Genomic DNA, 21,895 nt, shown 5'->3' with positions numbered 1-21,895 from the left:
TTCTCTACCTGCCTACATCAAAAAACAAATCAAGGATCCTTTTAATTACTGGTAGAATACATTTATTTCTATAGGGACATAAGAGAAAAGAGGCAGAACAGAAAAAGCAGCCTTGGGAGTCAAAATATTTAAATCCAGCCTGATGTTAGCAAACTTTCAGAGACGATCCGGAGTAACCTCAGTAAATCAATCTGTTATAAGCAGAGTACCATCTGCAAATGAACAGCACCATATTATGGCATAGATGTACAATATATACACACATATATATATATATATATATATATATACACATACATACATATACGCTTATATGTGGGTGTGTAAAAATAATTATAAATATATAAATGTATATAAATATATACATATATACCCCGTCAGTGGTCTCTAGATGGATAGATGGACATGTCCACTTACTATAACTAGCCCAATATAAATATGACCACTCCATTACAGATAACTATTTAGGATTAAGGGATTATACTGTGTTTGAAATACGTACCCTTAAGACTGGTATTCTCACTTACTGCCATATATAGTGCCACACTCCACATAATACCACATAGTGCCTGTTTTGGCCCATGATTTACCCTGACATTACAAAAAATTAGCAGAGTATCAGCACTGAGATATTGCATTATAATAGTTCAGATCTGTATTACAATTAAACTGTAGGTTACCATTACTAAACCGGAGTGGGGTCTTTATAACTGAATAAATGCCAATTTATTCACATAGAAATATTAAACCAAACAAAATATGGAGGTCTATTTATTTTTTATTTTTTTAGTCAAAAGCCACAGGTTCAATGACCTGACCAGTTTGAGGCAAGTAAGAGTTCTTTGGAACCCACGATGTCCAAACAAACATATTTTGGTACCCGTGTAGCCTCTGTATAAAGGTAAGTCCCTCTGAAAGCTCTACCAAGTCACCAACAGTATTCAGAAGACAATGGATGGCAGCTGTCCTTTTCCAGAGACAACTTTCATCACATATTAAAAAAAGTGTCCACGCTGTGGTTACAAACGGCAAAACTTTATTTAAAAATAAAAAATCTACAGAGGTACCAACTTCTATTTGAAAATAAGTGGGGTTTAGGATTTAAAAGGACATCACAAGCTGCAAAATGTATATACCCCATACAAACCTCTGAACTAAGGGGTGTCTTGTGCATTATAATTGGGGCGCAAGTGGCGCCTTTTACAATGCTGGTGAGGACTGCTTATTAAGATGATCTTGGGATCAATTTAGGTGTAAAAATAGACATTGAATTTCTCTATATGTTTCTTAATTTCTGAACAAGATAAGGACAAAGAAACTGGGTTGAATTTACAACTACTAAGATATGTGCACAAACAAAGCAACGGACAATGATTTCGGACATACGGTTGTTGAGATGCTGCTTTCTATGCTGCAGAATGTGCCGTAATATGAATAAATAATGAGTAAGATTCCAGACTGCACCGAATGGATATTACTGCAGATTAATGGTCTCAGACGCTCCACACTGCTTCCCTGCTGGTTCTGATCTTATCACATAACGGGCAGACCTATACACCCATGCTAACAAATGTACCAAAACCACAATGTATCCTTACTGGTATCCCTCATTTCTAAAATATGTCGGTGAGATATTCATGGCTCTATTAGAGCATAACAATTGTTGCATTCGGGTTATCCAGGATGAAAGTAAATGACTACATCAAGCTGTGTGATACCTTGTTTGGACCTAATGAAACAGATACGTGATTGTATGGGAGGCACAAGATTCACCTCTGTCTATGCAAAAACAACCTGCAGTCACTTTATTATAAGACATTATATATGGGATAATACCATACTTGTCAACTCTCCTGGAATGTCCGGGTGACTCCCTAACTCCTGGGAGAGCAGCCAATTTTCCCACAACCTGCCCAACGGGAGCCTGAATGACGTGAATCGCAGCATTTTGGCCCCACCCCCGCGACAAAATCGGCATTCTGTCACAGGAGGTGGGGCCAAAATGACACAATTTATCCCATCCCGCCCCCTTCCGTCCTCCCACCACACCTCCCCTCCGGGACCTCCCAAAGGGCAACAATAGAAAGCTGACAACTATGGGTAATACATTACGTACTGTAAACTATACGGATATTAGAAGTCATCATGGAGCTCTAGGACCAAATAAAAGTTCAAAGTAGACCTTGAGCTTTTAGACAGATGGCAGAAATCTGAGGTGACTTTTAACACCTGTATTCATTTACAGCAGGGCGTGCAATATTCCACATAATACACAGGTTTTCCTTTTTCGACATCAGAACTCAGGGTTTGTACAGATAATATTTACGGGAGTTTATACATGATTAAACACCACTCATGTACTATACAATTGTAAAGCGCTACGGAATATGTTGGTGATATATAATTAAATGGTGATGATGATGATACTAATGTATATATTGCAGAATGTTCTATTACTGTTCTATTAAATAGGACAAGAGATTTTAATTAATTTTTCCATTGTATTAAAACAAGCATCAAGTCTCAAAGCTCCAATAAGAAAATACAATAGATGCAAAAAAAAACCTCAGAAAATCAGAGTTCTTAACAATGCCAAAAGCCACCCCCGCAGTAGTATGTACAAACACTAGTCTAGGCATTCTAGGCAGACAGGTGATACAACATTGATTACTGACTTGAGAGACAAATAGATACTATAATAATGCTGTGTTTTCCCCATGTACATTGAATGTAAGAAAGTAAATGTGAAAAATTGGATGCACTCCTGTAACACACCAGAGATCTGGCTGACTTCACTGCTAAATAGGCAGTGATCCCAATTCTTCCCCCCACCACCACCACCCCTCTCACTGCAGTCTCCTGCTGCCACAGACAGCTTAAATGGAGAACTTCAGCACATGGCGCACATGCAAAAACATGGAAAGGAGGATTCTGACTGTGGATCCCACCAATTTTTTTTTTCTTCCCCTAAATCCAACACAGTATTATAAGCGTCCTTATTTCCAAGAAATTCTAATTTATAACATGGGGAGGATTTTTTTGGCACAGGCTCTAGTGCAGATGTTATTCCTGAAGGAAGGGCTGCCTTGATTGCCTGGGTGAATAATGGCCAGGGGCTGGCACCGAGCCAAGACTCCTCTTACAGCAAAATGTATAAAACCACTCTTCTACAGAAAGAGGCCCCCAAAAGGATAATATATTATTACGCATGATTCAAATTACAGGATCTGCAGTAGGGGAGCGAGTGGCTGAAGCGAGACAGCCGCGCACAGAATACTGATGATGGGGGGTGATGGAATGCAACGTGCATTGGGAGAGCCACAATTTACTGTTCCCTTCCTCGGTCTTCTCTTTAAAGCGACTGCAGGCTTGATTATGCCTCTGTCTCATTCCTCATTGGCTGATAGAGACGTTTTTCAAGGCTCTTTTGAATTCACAGTTTCTGAATATTTTCTTTCGGCTTATTTAAATGTACTGTTTCATTTCCCAAACAGATTTAAAAAAAAAAAAAAGAAAAGAAAAACCAAGCTCTGAACGTAATGCTTTTTCCTATGGCAATTTTTTTTTCTGTGCTTGTAAGTAAAGGACTGGCCAACATTGTGTTGCAATTTGCAGAAAGGCCTTGAGCAGACGTAAAGCAAAAAATAAAACAGAATAGGATTTGTGCTTGGTTATGTAATAGCTGCCAAGACATTTATTCTTTTCTCAGAATAAAACAGCATATTTCTGTATGTAAAAGGTGAATGTGAAAAATACTGCATCATTTTTACACAATTCATCTATTACAAGGACAGAATGTTTTCGTCTGCATTTCATTTGTTAACTGCTAGCGGAGAAAGCGTATATTTTGTTAAATTATTTCTTTAAATGAGCGGGAATGGTAATGCTTTCATAGGAATGATAATGACCTTTTTCACTGCATGCAAGAACTGTATTGTCTTATGAGAACACCGATGTGTTTGGCCCACAGCTTATCTCTTACTAGTTAATTAATTTCTATATGAAAAGATGCAAACAAGGTGTAAGGTGATCAAGTCTACGGGAAGAATGGGCAGTTTTTACTTATTAAAAATAATCTCACCCCTGTTTGTTATTAATGAGGTTGTGACAAAGGATATTTTCAGTGCCTTTGTAAAATTGCCAAAATATTATCATTTTGGGAATGAAGGGATCTAATGTTCATTGCTGAGGATGTCAACGTAACAATCATATCTGCGATAGCTTCCTGCTTTCCCTAATCTAAGTGCAAATGCCATAAAATAAATTGTGCAAATAATCTGCACAAATGTGAACAGTCACAGGAAACGGTTAACATTTCGTCTGCTGGGTTAAAAGTGAAATAATTGTCCTAGTTACAAAGAGAGACGGCACATGCTCACTATAATCGGTGGAATGGAGCCAACGCCTGTGCACAGCGTTTCAAATTATGCTGGCAGAATAATTAATGTGGGTACCTAATCGCACAAAAAAAAAAAAAAAAATGTTAAACAAGGTTTATTACTGCATGATGTAAATGAGTTTCTCACCAATGATGTCACTGATTGGCTGAGACGAGGAGCTGGTTTTTCAAACAGTGCAGCATGGCCGGATTGGCTGCGAGCTCTTCTGGTTAATGCGTGCTCAGGCAGCCCTCAGACACGTTCTGTCTCGTTTGCTTGTTGTTTCGTAGCGAATCTTGATCAGCCCAGCTGTGTCTCCATAGAAGTTGTACCCTAAGCGAGAGTCTACCTTCTGTTTCCCACAGCTCTTATCTGTAAGGCAGTCGCTGCTACGAAATACCAGCCCTTGGCACTGAGCCCAGACTGCGATCTTACATTTGTCTATAACACAAAAAAAAAAAAGAAAGTATTGAAAGAAATAAATATAAAAGCGATTCTTTCCCAGAACCACGCGCAAAAGCGGACAAATTAAGCACTTGCAATCCAGTTGTGGGGGTCTTTTTTTAATTTTAGACTCTTTTCCCTTAATTTATAGCCCACCTAATGTATCCCACTTTCATTATAATTACATTTGCACTAAAATAAAAAAAAATAACATAAAAAAAAAAAATTTTCATTACCTCGTTAACCAATTTCTTCTCCATACATAAAAAAACCATTATGAATTTATCAGCGAAACATCAATGTGGAGTCCAAAAACCAATTACGCCCCTGTCATTATTTTCTGGTTTTAATGAGCGTTCTTAATAACTAATGCAAAACTGGAAAAAAAAAAAAAGGGTACTAAAATAAATAATAAATAAATAAATGCAATATAAATAAGACGGAGAATCTGTTCAGCTTGTACAGTCAGCTGTCTAACCCCCCTGATAAAAAGGAATGCAGTCATATCAAGGTTAGCAGACAATGGAGTACCTAAGCTTTCCCCTAGACAAGTCCTTTATAACCAGTCAGTATTATGTGCTGCAGACAGTGGCCAATCGGTACGCTGTATTCTACAGCTATGACACAATAGGTGCTCTGGCCACTTTGTCCTGCTAGAAGAAGCTCAGGTTCATACATTGTACATCTTAAAATGCATATGTCTTTAATATTCGCTGGGGAATAAACAGCCCCGGCTGTCCAATTCCTCAGCTATAATCATGTCAGCCTAATTACTGCGTGTAAGCCGCACTTCAACTGTGGGTGGGGCGAAATAGTGTACATCACATAAATATGCATAAGTGTGCACAGTCAATTATAGAAGGACAATCTGCAATTATTCCACACACGCAGCATTTTAACATTAGGTGGCTGAGAGTTGAGCTGATATAATCTCATTAACCCGTTTTATTTTAGCTTGTCGGACCGCCAGCATTCATTATTCAGTCTACAAGACAGAGAAACGTGAGCCTTGATAAAGAAAGGTAACACAACCTTTGTCGTGCTGGCTGTATCGGCAAAATTTGGCAATGCACTTGAGACGGCTGTGCCATTAAATGCACTTAAAAGTCTTCAAGTTATCATTGGCAAGAAAGCACAGCTTCTCATCCTTTGTTAGGAATGGATGCAAAAAAAAAAAAAGACATCTGCATATTCCTAAAAGGCATGCATCAAACCTTTATAATTGGAAACCTAATGTGCTAATTCTTTGAAGTGTGAAATAAAGTGACACGATGGCATTACTTTTCCACGAATTAGTTAAATGCTCGCCCTGCATAGTGGGAATCTCCATGCTAATTTGAGCAATTTTTTTATTTTTTTTTATGCATGCGGGATTAAAATATTCATGAAGTAAATGACTGTTATGACTGCAGATTCAACCACAAGAGTAAGCAGCGGCTCAACCTTCTAGCGCGCACAATGAAATAAAAGAGAGGAAAGAGGAAATAATATTGAAAAGAATGCTGCCCGGAGTAAGAGTTTTTATCCTTCTCTGTTTTTTTGGAAGGATATCAAATTTCAATATTTAAAAGCCTGTAAGTATGTTGACCTTTAACAGCAAGGAAGGAGAATATGTCATTTGGCACCTTCCCCGTACTGTCATTATGTGAGATCGGCCGTGTACTGAGTGTTTCTCAAGTTCAGTATCGTCACTACCAGATGGTATGTTTTCATTATAATAAGACATGGCTATTACTAGAGAGAAGATTGTGAGATGGGACAAAACAAAGGCTAGTCTGTATTTGTATGCTGTTGTTGGCTTGTTATTCCTTTATTGATGTGCACCATTAGACACAGAGGTACTGGCCCCGAGGACTCATCATCATCATTTATTTATATAGCGCCAGCAAATTCCGTAGCGCTTTACAATTGGGAACAAACACAGTAATAAAACAATACTGGGTAATACAGAGAGGTAAGTGGGCCCTGCTCGCAAGCTTACAGTCTGTGGGACAATAGGAATTTGATACACAAGGGTAAGTGCTACATATTGCATATTGGCCCAGCTACAATGCAATACATTTATAAATACAGCAACATAATGGAATAGAATGGGACACTGCTTTTAAAGTAAATTATAAATGTAAAGCGAGTTAGCACATGATGTCATGGCAGGCCTTGTTGTGTAGCTGGCTGATCCATTTGGACTAAGGGTAACACGTCACTCGCGCTTTGTGCTGCAGGAAAAGAAAGATCTGGGGGTAAATGTATGAAGCTCCGGGTTCTTCAACACCAGTGTCGCTTTAAATTTAAGCGCTGAAGACGCCGAACTTGCGGGTGTTGAAGAACCCCGAGCTTCATACATTTACCCCCTGATGTCATCTCCTCAACGTCATATCATTTGTAGGGGACAATGAACAACAAACGTGTCCTTTATGTCATGTTTTCATAACTTGATTGAAACTGTTTTATTTACAATATTGCTGTCTAGTGCTTTGGGGAAATGATGCGGCTTATTCAGTCTTACAGATTAGATTTTATTGATAAATATATTTACTAACAACTGTTGTGAATAAAAAAAAAAAAAACTTCAAAAAGTTGGTGACCTTGTGAAATCTCTAAAAACTTGGGGATAAAGCACGTACAAACTCCTAAAGAAACACATTTTGACTCCATTATCAAGAAATGACAGATTAATAATCGAAAATAAATGATTACTTAAATACTTTCCCTGTGGCATTAAACAGAATTCACTAGTTCACATTTTACTCTGGACCTTGATAGTAACCTACTTTGTGTGACCAATCTTCATTAATAATTCTGCAATGTCTGTTTGATAACACACGATGAATGTGTATGACCCCAACACAGCCATACAGTAAATGCAATTTGCTTACATTAGTTATTAAAGTTAGCAACGTATATCAGCGATTCATCTTAGTTTTTCTACATCTGTTTATTTTACTACTGGGGTTCATATTAAACATATAAAATAATTCTGTTCTCGGTACGGCCGATATGTACATAGACTGATCGGTAAAAGATCAACATACCCATGGACTAATGCAAGCGCTTAAACCACACAGCAGAAACAAAGACATTTCATTTTCACGGTTTCTTATAGAGATTACAGTCAAGTTTGTATACCTGGATACTGATGGTAGCTATTCATCTACAGCAAAAAAGAACATGCAAGTAACATAATGTGTTTTATATTATATATAAATTATTTTTAAATTACTTTTAATGCTCCATCAGATGTCTTAAATTGGTGAATTCAAGTACAAGGCACCTGCTAGTAGCATAGCAGAGACCCATGACCATTATAACATTTGCAATAACATTCGTCAATTCAGTATGTGCTAATCACATATATCCCATTAGGTGGGACAGTCCCCTCAAATTGGTACCTTTGTGCCGACTGGAAATTGGGAGGCCTATCCCCCGCACACACCACCGCAATTCAAGAGGATTTTAATGGGAGCGGGATTAGCACCCCAACAGCGTGAATATACTCCCTTTGTGTGTGCATGCACACTGATTGTGCCGATTACAAGAAGACCAATGTTCAAAGATATGAATCAGCAGTAATAATGTCCATGCCTTGGCACTGAAGGAGTTAAATGGGCTTAATAAGTGCTCAGTGAGCAAGGGAAAGTGACAGTCCACATCTCCTCATAAAGTACTCTTCGGTCATACTCCAAATAAACTCCTTGATGCCTCAATGTGACCAGGAATGATATTACTACGTATGTATGTATCTATGTTTCAGTAACAGCGCTTATTAAAGTTAATGGTTCTGAGTTTATGCTTAACTTCTAGATCATCAAAGAACAGACATTATTACTATTCATAAACCCCAAATAGCTGATAATCTCCCTCTGCATGTTCACTTTCTAACCCTTAGGATAAATACTTAAATACCTGAAATAAGACACGGACACAGGTTTCAGTTTTGTCACACTAAGGGCATAATTCTAATTGCATAAATGATGGTGGCAACGAAAGTAAATGCAAGTCAGCTAGCCAGCTAATACTATACAAACAAACATAGGGATGGACAACCAGCCCAGAATCCCGGGTGCTACTTTAACAGCGTTAGAGAGACTACACCCCTTCTGGTTGCAAAGGACGCGCTCGCTCAAATGACACCCAGGGCATTTGCAGAAATGACCCTAACAGAGACATAGATCGAAGGGGGAAGAATCCTGCAGCCCAACATAACTCCTGCGCCATATAATAACTGTTGTGAATAATAACACTTAAAGCGGTGGTCCTTTAACGGACACACAGTCTGCCACCACCTGACCCTGGAAACCCTGCCAAAAAGTAAAAAATCTGGGATATAAAAAAATATCTAAATCTTTGTCCATGAGATGCACCCCATCGGGTCTAAATAGATGAGGCTGGCCGAATGTACTCAAAGGAACGTTAAATAACCACTCCCCCCAAATTCCTCGCATAATTAGAGACAGACTGGTTAACCTGTCGTCTAACCTTGTCCATGCCCAGTCCACAATGGGCACCCTGCCAAACTGGTCTAAGAATGACATTGGACCAGCAAATCTTAAGAACAGGCCAGCTATCAGCTTATGAGCTGCAAATCAGCTATGATATGCAAATTAGCCCAATAGATTTACCTTTACCTAAGTCGTTGACCCCTAAGGGAATCACTAAAGGTTCTGGAGCTCAATCTCTGGCAATCATAAAAAGCACTACTTTTTGAAACTGGGCCAGCCATCCCCCTACCAAACCAACGTATGTACAATGGGCTGGGAAAAAAGTCCTGGGTCAAAGAATGCCTGGAAGCCCAGAAGTACCCAAACTTGAAGTAGCTTTGGTGAAACGATCTGTAATTCAGAATATGTCCCAAGCATCAGTTATAGGCATGGTGGCAAATCCAACACCATGACAGTCACAAATCAACAAAGCAATAAAATCAACACCACAAAAAATTCACAAATCACAAAACTTGAATGAAAATTGAGATGCATTTGGGTAAGCAAGGCAGGATTTACCAGCATGTGAATACTGGGTGTGGGGGGCAGTTTTGAAAGAGGCAACCCATATGAAGGTAAAAAAAGTAAAACATACCTTGAAGGCGCTCATTCTATGAGGTCCTCCGTCTGAGGAAAAATTAGGTAAATCCCTTCATGTTCCCACCTCCAAAGGTGACAAGCGAAAAAGTCCTGTGTGCCGTACTCGGCTACACCCAGCCCTGTAATGATAAAACATTTCTAAAAGATATAAAAAAAATGGAAGAGGCAAAAGTCAAGGTTGAGCAGTCAAACATGCCCGCCAATAAGTCTAGCCAACAAATAAGCACTAGCCATTGCTACTGAGCATAAAGCGGGATCAGTGTGCCTCCACAGTGACTCCACACCCATCACCAAATCAATCTGTTTTAGTTTTGTGCAACTTGCAAATCATGGATGCATCTCTTAGAATAACATCCTTAGCCAATAGCTCCAGAGCGGGGGGAGAGTTTAGACGCAGATACCAACCAGCTCACTCATAATGCTGCAGAAAAAAACATGCTAGATAATAAGGCTTCATCATTGGTAGTCGTCACCCCCGAACTGCAGTGAGCAGCTGACGTCACAAGAAGAACCATTAAGATCAGCACAAAGAGCAGATTCCCCGAATGTCACAAGTCAAAACGGGAAAGTGCGCAGCCAGTGTCACCAGAACCAGATATCATGTTTTAAGCTGCGCAAAACTAAATGCCTAATAAACCTGAGCGCAGGGGAAATGTGCCAAATTTCCGGCCGATGCTCTCTGCAGTTTCCGACAAAAATGTTAACTATTGAGAGACCCTAACACCTAGTAAATCTGCCTACAGGATACTTCAAACACATGCTGATAAAATCATCTCTCAAGGGCACCACCTTGTCCATCGAAAGGTGGCAGTATCCCACTATGGTGTCTGTCACAGTGACACCAAACAGGCCGGAAAATGGAATCCATTATGTCCAAAGAGCGCATTCCCACTAACGCTGCTAATTGCATTTGGGGGCTTTACATCATTCTGGACCAGCTCAAGGCAAATGCAATGTGTCTGCCTACTTTAGTCCGCATGTAACATTAGAAGCAAGTACAGCTAGAGAGCAAATCCGCACCCGGACAAACTCTGTGGACATGCAAGGGGTGTAATTGCATATGTTGACGCATGCAGGGAAATACAGCCGCCCATGCGTGTAACACACAACTACTTAGTCATGGGGGGAAATGGCAACTTTTGCCAGTACCCCAATAATAGTTATTTAAAGACCCACTAGTTTATCCAAAGCATGGGTATTCATATCTGTGAAGCATCATTTCCACTTAGGTGAAATACTTTTGTGTCAGCACCAATGGGGTATTACCATTTTCGAAAACCTGCTGGCCCTACAGCTACTTGCAGAAATACAAAGCCACACATGCCCAGGGTGCTAGTGTCCTCTAACATGCACTAGGGCCATGTGGCCAAATTATTTCCATAGCTACAACACAAACGGAGGTATAGGCCACCCTCTTATTTTAAAAGAGGGTGGGAGAGCAGAGTGATCATCTGACTCAAAGGTGGGTAACTAGACAACAATGCTGGTAGAATCGCCCATACTCAATGATGCCGTAACACAATGCTTCTTGCTTCGGACACCTGGCCTTGTTCACAGGCCTCAGTCTTGGCTAGCACGGTTATCCAATGACCGAAAGTGTCCCAGCGGCAGACAGCAAGTGGGGGGGGGGAATCCACAGGAAACTGAAGGACACAGCCTGGGGCACAGGCAAAATAATGGGCATGGTGAAGGGGGGGGGGGGGGCAGGGGGGAAGGTTGAGAGAGAGGGTGCATTAATGTTGTGCTAACCAGCAGCCGGCTTGATTGTGTGCTGTTGGCAATTTTCTAGTGCCTGTGGCCGTCAGGAACCATGACACTGCAGACACCGAAGCAAGGGTGTAGGTGTCATAGGAAAAGGACACCTGAGGGCAGGGGGGCTGTGGGAAGGTATTCCTACAAAAAAAACAACTATTTGTTAAAAAACGACATAATGACAATAAACACTTACCTCCACAGCGACAGCGTGGATTTACGAAGACTCTGCTATGCGACGGTAATTCCGAAGATGCTGCATGCCGGCACTGGATTGTGACGTCACCGAACACAGTTAAAGAGGTACCTTAATGTTAGGGTTAAACTTCCAATACTTACCTGACGTCACAATCCAGCGCCGGGATGCAGCATCTTCGGAATTACCAGAGTCTTCGGAAATCCACGCCATTGCTGTAAAAGTAAGTGTATATTGTCTTCATGTCGCTTTTTAACAAATAGTTTATTTTTTGCAGGAATACTGCTCCCGAGCATCGGGATACCATACCCCCATTTCCTGCATCTAGGTATCGAGAGCACTTATAACTATGGGTTCCGCTGCCAGGGTGGGGAGGGGGGTGTAATTATGCAAAATAAGTATCCCATTGAAATACAATGGGTGGGAACAGCATATAAGGAGCATCCCAATTTACGCAAGCTATAAGGAAGTTGATTAATAAGCACAGGTCAAGGTGAATAAAAACTTTTTTTTTTTAATTGACACTTGAAGTAAATACATATAACAGACCAAATGTCCCCTTATTGCTATGAGCTATGTGTCTGCATAGATGTACAAATAAAATGCAGAAAGCAGTAAAAAATAAGCACATATGTGCAAAAGAAACTGCTGTGTCACTGTATATGTCCGGGTCATGCATGATCTTAAGTGGTTAAGGAAGAACATACATTGCTCTATAATGATTGATAAGATTGATATTGCATAAAAATCCTAATAAGCCTAAAAAATGATCACACATGTATCCTATAACCATTGGCACATAAACCATTTAAATGGCTGGCAGAAGGAAAAGAAGAAAAAGAAAGAAAACAGAAAAAACAAAGAAGAAAGAGACAACAGGTTGCGGAATTTTTTTATTATATGTGCAACATACAAAGGGTTTATTTTGCAATTACAGCCCCTTTCCTACACCTAATCATTCATTAGATACATTCTCTAACAGGGTGTATCTAACGTTTATCTGTAAGTGTAAGCATATTGTGCACATCAGCTGCGGGAATGATCTCACCTGCTTCGTTACTGTATACTGCTGGTGTTAGGGGTATACTTTGGTTTAGGGCCAAATTATGCAGTAGACAGCAGCACAGCACCATATCAGTCACCTTACTTGGGGCATAGAGAAGCACACCACCAGATGTATCAGGGCACCCGAATGTGGACTTCAAAAGGCCAAAGGTACATTCTACCACCCCTCTATGCCAGAGGTGTCATAAACCAAGATTGTAACCCATATCCTGAATCACCTACAATTAAACATAAATAAATGTAGATGATTGCAACACAACATAAAAATAGGGAGGGAAAAAAAAAACACGTGGCTTGCGCAGTCTAAGAGGAGCCTGGTGCTGGGGATGTTCCTGTCTCCCTCTCGGTCTCTCGGTGCAGACTCCAAAATCAGATGTTGCTCCAAAAAACCCAACAAGATTTTTTCCCACCAACACCATGTCAACCACCCTCAGAGTAATGGCCACTTGGGCCCTTTTAATAATCCTCATTAGCTTGAATAGATAAATGGCTGCTGTGTTTGCTAATCACGCCTATAAAATGCAGCGTATTGTAGTGTCATAAGTATGTATTTTAAATGGTGACCCCATCTGGAAATATTAAGTGTTGCCACGACATGAGAAAAAAATTATGCCCCACTGGTAATTAGATAATAAGCCAATATAATAAAAATAATATGCTCATAATTTCATATGTTCAGAAATTTTCAAAACTAATTTATTCATAAAATAATTTGAACCCCCGTAATATCATTTTAAATCATTTTTGCCCCACTAACACATAAATCATGCTTTTCCTAAACTTTGCATTGTGCCTCCTGTTTTATTAACATTGCCCTGCAGTATAACAGTGTTGTGTTTGCTAATCTCGCCTATAGAAACCAGCATGTTGATTCTGGCGATTCTCAAATAAAACTTAGAGCGAGTTCGCAAAATCGCAGCTTCATACATTTACCGATTTGTATTGCTAGAGTTGCAAAACGTCGGGACTGCGATTTGCAGTAATTTTGGAAATGGTGATTTTGAAAGAAACAAATTACTGGCGATTTTATATCAACTCGCCGTTTAATACATTGGTGAGTTTAAACTCGCCCGAGAAAATCGCTGGAAATGCAAAATCACAGCTTGATACATTTACCCCCTGGAATACAATAGCTATCACAGCAACAGACACTTAGCTCTGTGATTTACTGCAGCCAAAGAGAGGGAAGTCCTGTTACTGGATAATATAAAGGCAGGCTATTGAATATCATTTCAAAACAAGTCAGGAAAAACTTTAACCTCTGAAGGTAAGTGCGATGTACTCTTACAAGCCTGGTGTTTAAGTGCATTTATCTCTATGCAGGTCTTCGTTTATCATCAGTTTTTAGAATATGCAACTGGGAAAAAAGCATAGTAACGTGCAACTTTATGCAACCTTAGTAACTAATATAATAATAAGCAGCCCTATGTATAGTTATACTGAATGCTTCATTTCAAGTCACAAATTACATTAAGTGCAGTCTGTGTAACAATGAATCTTTCATAAAGTGGCTCAAATATTCTTTTGTCAATCAACGCATGTCTATCATTATAGCGGACAGTGACGACTGAGGTACATGAAAGGTCTGTCTGCCTTTTGGGTTGTTTCACCATATTAAAATTCTCATATTATTTTTTTAAAAAAACTTTTGGGGTTCAGAGCCTTTATTTAAGGAATTTAACAAGTCAGGCTTGTATAATGTAAACTGTGTTAAACAAAATATAAATAAATGATAAAGGAATGAATCAAATACATACAATTAACACAATTATGCATTTTTATATATTTTTTGTATATTTTAATGGCATTTTTTATCATGAATCTTTAGACAAGTCCCCACATCACACACAGACAGAGAAGGACTACTATACTGACGGTACAGCTGCTGCAGTACCGCTTATGTCTGTGTTGGTCCCAGCTTCATTCATTGTGAGCCATCGACAATGACAAATTTCTATATATTCTGATAACACCATGACCAACACCATGAAAGGACGCCATAAACAGCAGAAGTAAGCTCAAAGGAATACAGACAATTCAAAATGTTTTATAAGAAAATGTGGTCACTGTAAATAAAATTGCACTGCAGCTAACATCCAAAACAAGGCACTTACATCTACAGAAAAAGGACTATTAAACTACTGAAATTCAAGGCACGCACTGGTTCAAAATAAAAAGGCATTTTAAAACATTCAGCTATCTATATGTACTTGTAGAAAACCAGAAAGGGGTAGAGGTTGTGGGAGAATGAAAGATGTGGAGAAAGAGCCAGAGAGGGAGGCAGAGGAGAGAGAAACAAGAAGGTGGGAGAGAATAAGAGAGGGGAACCAGATAAGAATAGAGATAATAAGAGAGGGAGAGAGAGAGAACCAGAGAGGGAGAGAGAGAGAGAACCAGAAAAGAGGGGGAATGCAGGTGCACACTTAGGGTGGTTTACAGTTGCCTGGAAACCCCCCTCCGTTCAGGACTCGGGACCATCCACTTTATTGCCAAAGATCTGCATTTCCGGTCCCCCCCATCCCTTCTACGCTGTACTTCCCACTCCCCTCGTTCCTGGGGCTGGTGGCACATGACAGTGCAGTCTCATATGTGCAAGAAATGAGAGGCAGTCAGAAGAGTATGCCTCTGAAACCTACAGAGCAGAATGTTAGAAGGTGGGGGGAGGGCTCTTATTGTAATAGGGGTGGAGGTTGTTTATGATGTTTGCAGCTGTGTACACCAATCTGTAATTCATATGAACGTATATATGAAAGTCTGTAGAGATCAGCTTGTGTGTCAAACTGTGTGAGATCAAACACTGCATTGACCTATCTCCATGCTTAATACATGCCTGTCTCACTTTTAAGCTTTACTGAATATGTACGTTCTTATCACAATCTTTTCTGCGTGTGCAAGTTGATCTTTCAGTGACAAAATGCTTTACTGTAAGTAAACTCCAAAGTCAAAAATATTTTACAATCGGTTGAAGTGAATATGAACATGTCTTCGAGCATCTATTGACCGAACTCAGCAAGCTACATCTAGCTGTAATATTGTTTATGCTGTAGAACAAATCTATATACTATTGCCGAGCGGGATCCACTCTATTATTCCTGCTACAGAGTGCTGTCTGAATCCAGACACAGCATTTACCATATATGACAATAACACATCTAGATAACTGTCGGCTATCTAGTGCATTAACAATACCAGACTTAGTGCTTGAAATTGAATGAGACTCTACTATAATAAAGCTCATAATAAAATATGTGCGAATAACAAATAACCATGGTGTACTTTTCTTTGAAAAATCCCCAGTAAACAAGTATAACAAAAAATAATGTATTACAAATACATTGGAACTTGTGGATAATTTTAGCACAGTGAATAACACGGTAGTAAAGCAGGGACAGGACGGTGGTAGGGGGGATACCACCTGTTCCTTTCCTGTCCCTACTACTCTCACACTATCAGACTTCGCACTACTATATTTTCTGGGAATGCACACAGGAGACTTGTGTCATTCTACACTCCTTCTCCAACCAATAGCTGCAGAAGGTGCCTGTGAGAGCTGCATAAGGTGACAGTGAGAGTTGCAGAAGGAACCAGTGAGAGCTGCAGAAGGCGCCAGTGAGAGAGCTGCAGAAGGCACCAGTGAGAGCTGCAGAAGGCACCAGTGAGAGCTGCAGAAGGCGCCAGTGAGAGCTGCAGAAGGCGCCAGTGAGAGCTGCAGAAGGCACCAGTGAGAGCTGCAGAAGGCGCCAGTGAGAGCTGCAGAAGGCGCTAGTGAGAGCTGCAGAAGGCGCCAGTGAGAGCTGCAGAAGGCACCAGTGAGAGCTGCAGAAGGTGCCAGTGAGAGCTGCAGAAGGTGGGGAGAGGCAAGCTACAGTCCAGGAGGCAAAGGGAGATCCTCATTTCTTCCACAGTAAAATTTTGCTCCCTCTAGTCAACTTATATAGATAGGAACGGTAACAGGCTTTCTTTTGGTAGCATGTTAAAATGATTGTTTTATTCTTCTTATATATACTACACTTTAAAAAAATATACAAAGTAAAAATACACCTTTTCATGATTCTGCTTATGATTATAGTCACACAATGTTTTTTGCTTTAACTATTTATCATTAATACTTATATTATTAATAGGTAACATTAATTTAGTAGTTGTTTTTTTTCTGTGTGTTCTTTTGAGTATGCATATTCCACATAGACACATTGGATTTATCCAGTAGTGTCTTGTGTAGTAGAGCAGAGCAGACCTACACCTGATTTCATCAGCACACGTATCTTCAGATCTGTTCCTTGTTGAATTCAGGATTACACAGAGCTGATTTATACCACTTTCATACTGCCGCCCCGGCAATATCCCGGGTTGTTAACCCAGGATATTGCTGGGGCACAGGGCAGTATAGATAAGAAGATTCCCGGGTCAGGCGGGTTCATACTGCACCTGCCCGACACGGGTTTTAGAAAAAAAAAAGTGAAAAAAAAGATTTTAATTACTAAAAAATACAAAACAAATGTTTACTTAACTTATTTTCAGCCAGCGGTGTCTCCGGAGCGTTGCCGGCTGTCAGGGGGACCTCTGGGTACTAAAATGACGTCATTTCTAGTCCATTAGAAATGATGTCATTTTAGTACCCAGAGGTCCCCCTGACAGCCGGCAACGCACCGGAGACACCGCTGGCTGAAAATAAGTTAAGTAAACATTTGTTTTGTATTTTTTAGTAATTAAAATCTTTTTTTTTTACTTTTTTTTTACTTCCCAATATTTTTTTTTACAGTATGAATGGTGAGACCCGGGAATTACACGGGTTGCACCATTCATACTGCAGGCGAGCGGGGTCCAACACGGGAATTACCCCTCGCAAAATCCCGGGTCTAAGTCCCGGGATTTTAGACCCGGAATTTTGTGGTTGGACTATTCATACTGCACCAAGACCCGGGTTTTTCAGCGTGCCTCTGCAAAAACCCGGGTTTTTGGTGCAGTATGAATGGGGTATTAGATGTGCTGCGCTCAGAATAGAGCCTTGATGAATCAATCTCTCAACCTATAAGAGCTTTGGGGGTAAATGTATTGTGCTGCGGTTTTTGCAAGTCACCGATATTCAGCGACTTTAGAGGGCACTTTTAAAATGGCAATGTCTTTAAAGCCTTTTTAAATTTGCCCTGCAAAGTTGCAGAATATGGGCGACTTGCAAAAACCGCAGCACAATACATTTACCCCCCTGGAGTTTTCTGCTGTGAATCTAAGAATACAAATCTGTAGTCAACTATTAAGATCAAACAAATGTGAACTTTTAATAATAATAATCATAAACCTAGATACAATTTAGGTGCATTTACCAATGAAACAGCACAATTGTGGAATTTTAGAAAACAATGCTGAACACAAGTGACAACCAGCTCAGCTGCGTTCTCAGATTTTCCTTCCATTTCCACCTTGACTATATGGTAACTTATGAATAGTGGTGAAATCAATCATGTCGGGAACAGAAATGTACATAATTGCCTGACACTGGCAGAAATTAATCCGTAACATAATGAAATCCCCCTTCCTGCAGCCTGTGTTATTAAGGTGAATGGAGTTGACAAGCAGATTAATGGCACAATGTCAGGGTATTTGAAAGAAGCTCGTCTGAACTTGTCATCTAGTTGTCTACTAACTTGCAATTTCTCAGTGCTCAAGGCAGAAGTGCTGATCGCTGGGAGGAAAGGTCAGCCTTGCTTTTTTCTACAATATTAAAGTGCCACTGATCAATGCAGGAAGCTGGAACCACTGATTAATGCCCCCAGCAAGGAGTGCGAGCAGAGGTGCATGGGTGATGTGAAACGCACACGTATGATACAAATGCACAGTTCACTTACAACAGATAATAAAATGTAGACAACTCTATTTGGTAACACTGCGTGTAAAAATGATAGCCAAGTACAGAGGTATTGAAGAATTTGAGGAACAAAAAAATGGGGTTAAAATTCAGGCACAGTGGTAGGCAGGGGAGGTTTGGCAAATTTTAACCCGTGGGGGCAAGACTTGACTTAGCAGCCTATTAGGAACATTTAAAAAAAAAAAAAATGCAGGTGGCCCAGTGACTCAGGCCAAGGTAGCCCACAGGCCCCCCTGTCCCCCAGCCCCTACTGGTAGTGTAGGCAGGGAGAGGCCCATTTATTACAGGACAAAAAGCCATATTCCTGGTGAAAATAGGTATTCTCTCCGGTGATGGGGCCTTTTCTCCCTTCACCAGAGGCAGGCTGGGCTGGGGGGCAGGGGGGCATCTGCCCCCTGGGCCAGTCGCATAGTGGGCTAACTTCGGCTGGGTCACTGGGCCACCTGCATTTTTTTCCCTTTAAAACAGGCCACTAAGTCGAGTCTTGCCCCCCGGTCTAAACTTTGCCAGCCCTCCCCTGCCCTTCACCCTAAACATAACAGGGTAACCACCGGTGATCACATTGCCTTGCCATTAAGCCTATTTAACTAGTATTGTTATCTCATTAAAATAATTTAAATTAAATAATTAAAAACTGCTTTATTCTGAGAAATGTGTTTTTTTTAATACATTAAATCTATTTATAACTTTTTATTTCATTTTCTAACCACATAAGTGTAACTAAAAGCCCAAATCTGATATAAAAAAAAAAGGCAGAAAGTCATCTCACCCCCCTCACGTTGGTGAGAACTAAGAGGAGAAGCAGAAGTGAATGATGATATTCTGCTTTCAGGAGGGACTGGATCTCCACACCGTCCACATACCTCCCACACAAGAAGCACTTGAGGCTGCTTCAGCTGCTAAAATGTTATATGTAGTCTTTTTCAGGAAACACAAGCCGAAAACTCTCCCAGCCTTTCAGAATACATATTCCTTTAATCTGAATTTCTGCAGACAAGTCATGTTTCACTATGAAAAACATACACGGTCTCATTAGAGTCCATCTTTGTGGTGTAAATATAAGCATACAGTTACTGCGCACCAAAATGCATCCATATATATATATAGATTTGAGCATATCTAAGACTTGACCTGGAAAGGCGTAAGGGGCCACAAATGGGGAAGGTTGTACGCGTGTGATGAATGCAGTAAGGGTGTATACATGTAGGTGTAGCACGCCCCATGGAGATACAACATAGTGATACTTGGACTTCGGAGGTGTATCTTTTGCGTGTACCAGAGGCCTGATGTAAAGATACGTGATGATGACACCAGCATCCATACCTACTTTCTTATTGGCCCGTCAAGTTGATAATATATTGTTCATTATGTCAATTTGTTGCCGTCAATTCAGGTTTCTTATTAGTCATTTCTATTTGGGCTACCGATGGATTCCCATTGGATTTGGGTGTTAGTATAGAACTACATTTTATATGGAAAATGGGACTTTTGCATTTACTAGTACTACTGTCAAGACACTATTATCTCTTGTGTATAAGACACTTCACTAAATGATATTGTTCATGGATAGAAAATGAATCTTTCACATTTATATCCAACACCCTCAAGCCATACCTCTTTGTCATCCCAGTGTCATGGTTTTACCAACAGGAATGAATTATTGCACGGCAATTTCTTTTCACCTTCCAAAGTCGACTCGTTGGTAGCGTGACATGGATTTGTTCATGGCAATGACGTCAAAGAAACCTTGTAAGTGATAATAGGTATGGTCGGGAGCAGGGGTAAAATTGGGGTTAAAATAATAGCCAAGATACATGAACAATTTGAGAAGAAATTTCAAACGAATCACTGACAATTGGCGCCTAAGGTATAAGAAATTCACACTGACGAAAATAGGTGACCACTGGATGTAGTCTGGTCCACACCCCTCAGGATTTACCTCCTGGTATATCAATGCAGCTCTGGGCCCCAACACATCCAGGGCCCCACAGTGCCGTGCCATGTTGCCTTTATTATAATCTGCCACCGGCTACAAAACATTGTGTGCAGTTTATTTAAACGAAAACATGCTCTATAGAAAAAACTAAATAAAAAAAACACTACTGTATCTACAGTATCTATTGTAATTGCTGCATTTTATACTATTCTACCCAAATTGTCTATGTTAGCAGAGCTTGTAGCTGCATTATAATTGTGGGAATATAGCTCCAGGGTTTAAAAAGTGCTTGAAATGAAAGGAAACAAAAGTGGTCAAAAAAAAGCTTTGGCCCAAGGGAAAATAAATGATACTACTGATAAAAAATAATATGGTGGGGTAATGAAAATATAGTAAATATAGCAAAAGCACCTGATTTAGTTCTACTGTAAGATAACATTAACGGTGTTGTGGGAAAGGAAACCAAAATGTAGTTATATACACATAACATTAGTATAAGAATAAGAAATAATCTAGCTATTAGTATATACAGTATTGGCACTGAAATTGTCTTCTAGAAGAAATTGGTCATTCTCTGCACGGTTAGAAAAAGAGTTGTTGAACTTCGTAAGGTGCGACCTCTGGTGCATGCCCTTTAAATTCGCACTTGATATTTACTGTGTATTTGAGGTTAAGCAGTTTGAAAGTTCTTTGTTATGTAAATTGATCTCTGTTTTCTGAGACAGTGATTATGTTTCAGTCAGCGGTGCTAATTATCTAGTTTGAGAGTGTATCAAATACCAAACGTCCCCTTAGGGTGATAGGTCATTCATTAGTGAGTCTGCTGGTGACATTTCTCCCGAGTGCCCTACTGCATTAGTAAATAGGTTACAATTTACCTAGCAGGATATAAGGCCCATAAAAATTAAAGGGTTGCTGTATGTTAACCTGAATTGATTTGCCATTGAAATGTCACGTAACATGAAGGGTCAATTTCTGAACGGCATAATCTGACGACCCAAGTTCATCCAGCGCATTTCAAGGTGTGCGTCAACTTCATGGTCTTCTGGAACACCCCTGTAAAAGTTTTCTGCGTCTAGTTTTATAGGCTGGCAAATGCTCCAGAAAATGTGCTGGTTGGAAACAGTAACAAATGCACAATAAAGTCCAATTATAACTAATAATAGGAGTACCACTTTT

The 21,895-nt window shown here is 40.0% G+C and overlaps 1 long non-coding RNA gene across 2 annotated transcripts in view; it reads right to left on the bottom strand.

Annotated features, from left to right (window-relative positions):
- The window catches only part of LOC142139468 (uncharacterized), a 353,675-nt gene that overhangs the window by 317,782 nt on the left and 13,998 nt on the right, over window positions 1-21,895 (bottom strand). The window contains exons 1-2 of one of the 2 annotated variants that reach the window (XR_012688209.1): window positions 5,060-5,315; window positions 4,527-4,820 (exon numbers count right to left, since the gene is read on the bottom strand). This is a non-coding gene — a long non-coding RNA (uncharacterized LOC142139468). Of the gene's footprint in view, window positions 1-4,526; window positions 4,821-5,059; window positions 5,316-21,895 lie in introns of those variants that run through there. The other variant, XR_012688210.1, reaches the window with a different exon arrangement.

Source organism: Mixophyes fleayi, chromosome 2 (assembly GCF_038048845.1).
Source record: "Mixophyes fleayi isolate aMixFle1 chromosome 2, aMixFle1.hap1, whole genome shotgun sequence".
NCBI lineage: Eukaryota > Metazoa > Chordata > Amphibia > Anura > Limnodynastidae > Mixophyes > Mixophyes fleayi.
The sequence above is the reverse complement of the archived record's forward strand: the minus strand, read 5'-3'. Positions and strand labels throughout refer to the sequence as shown.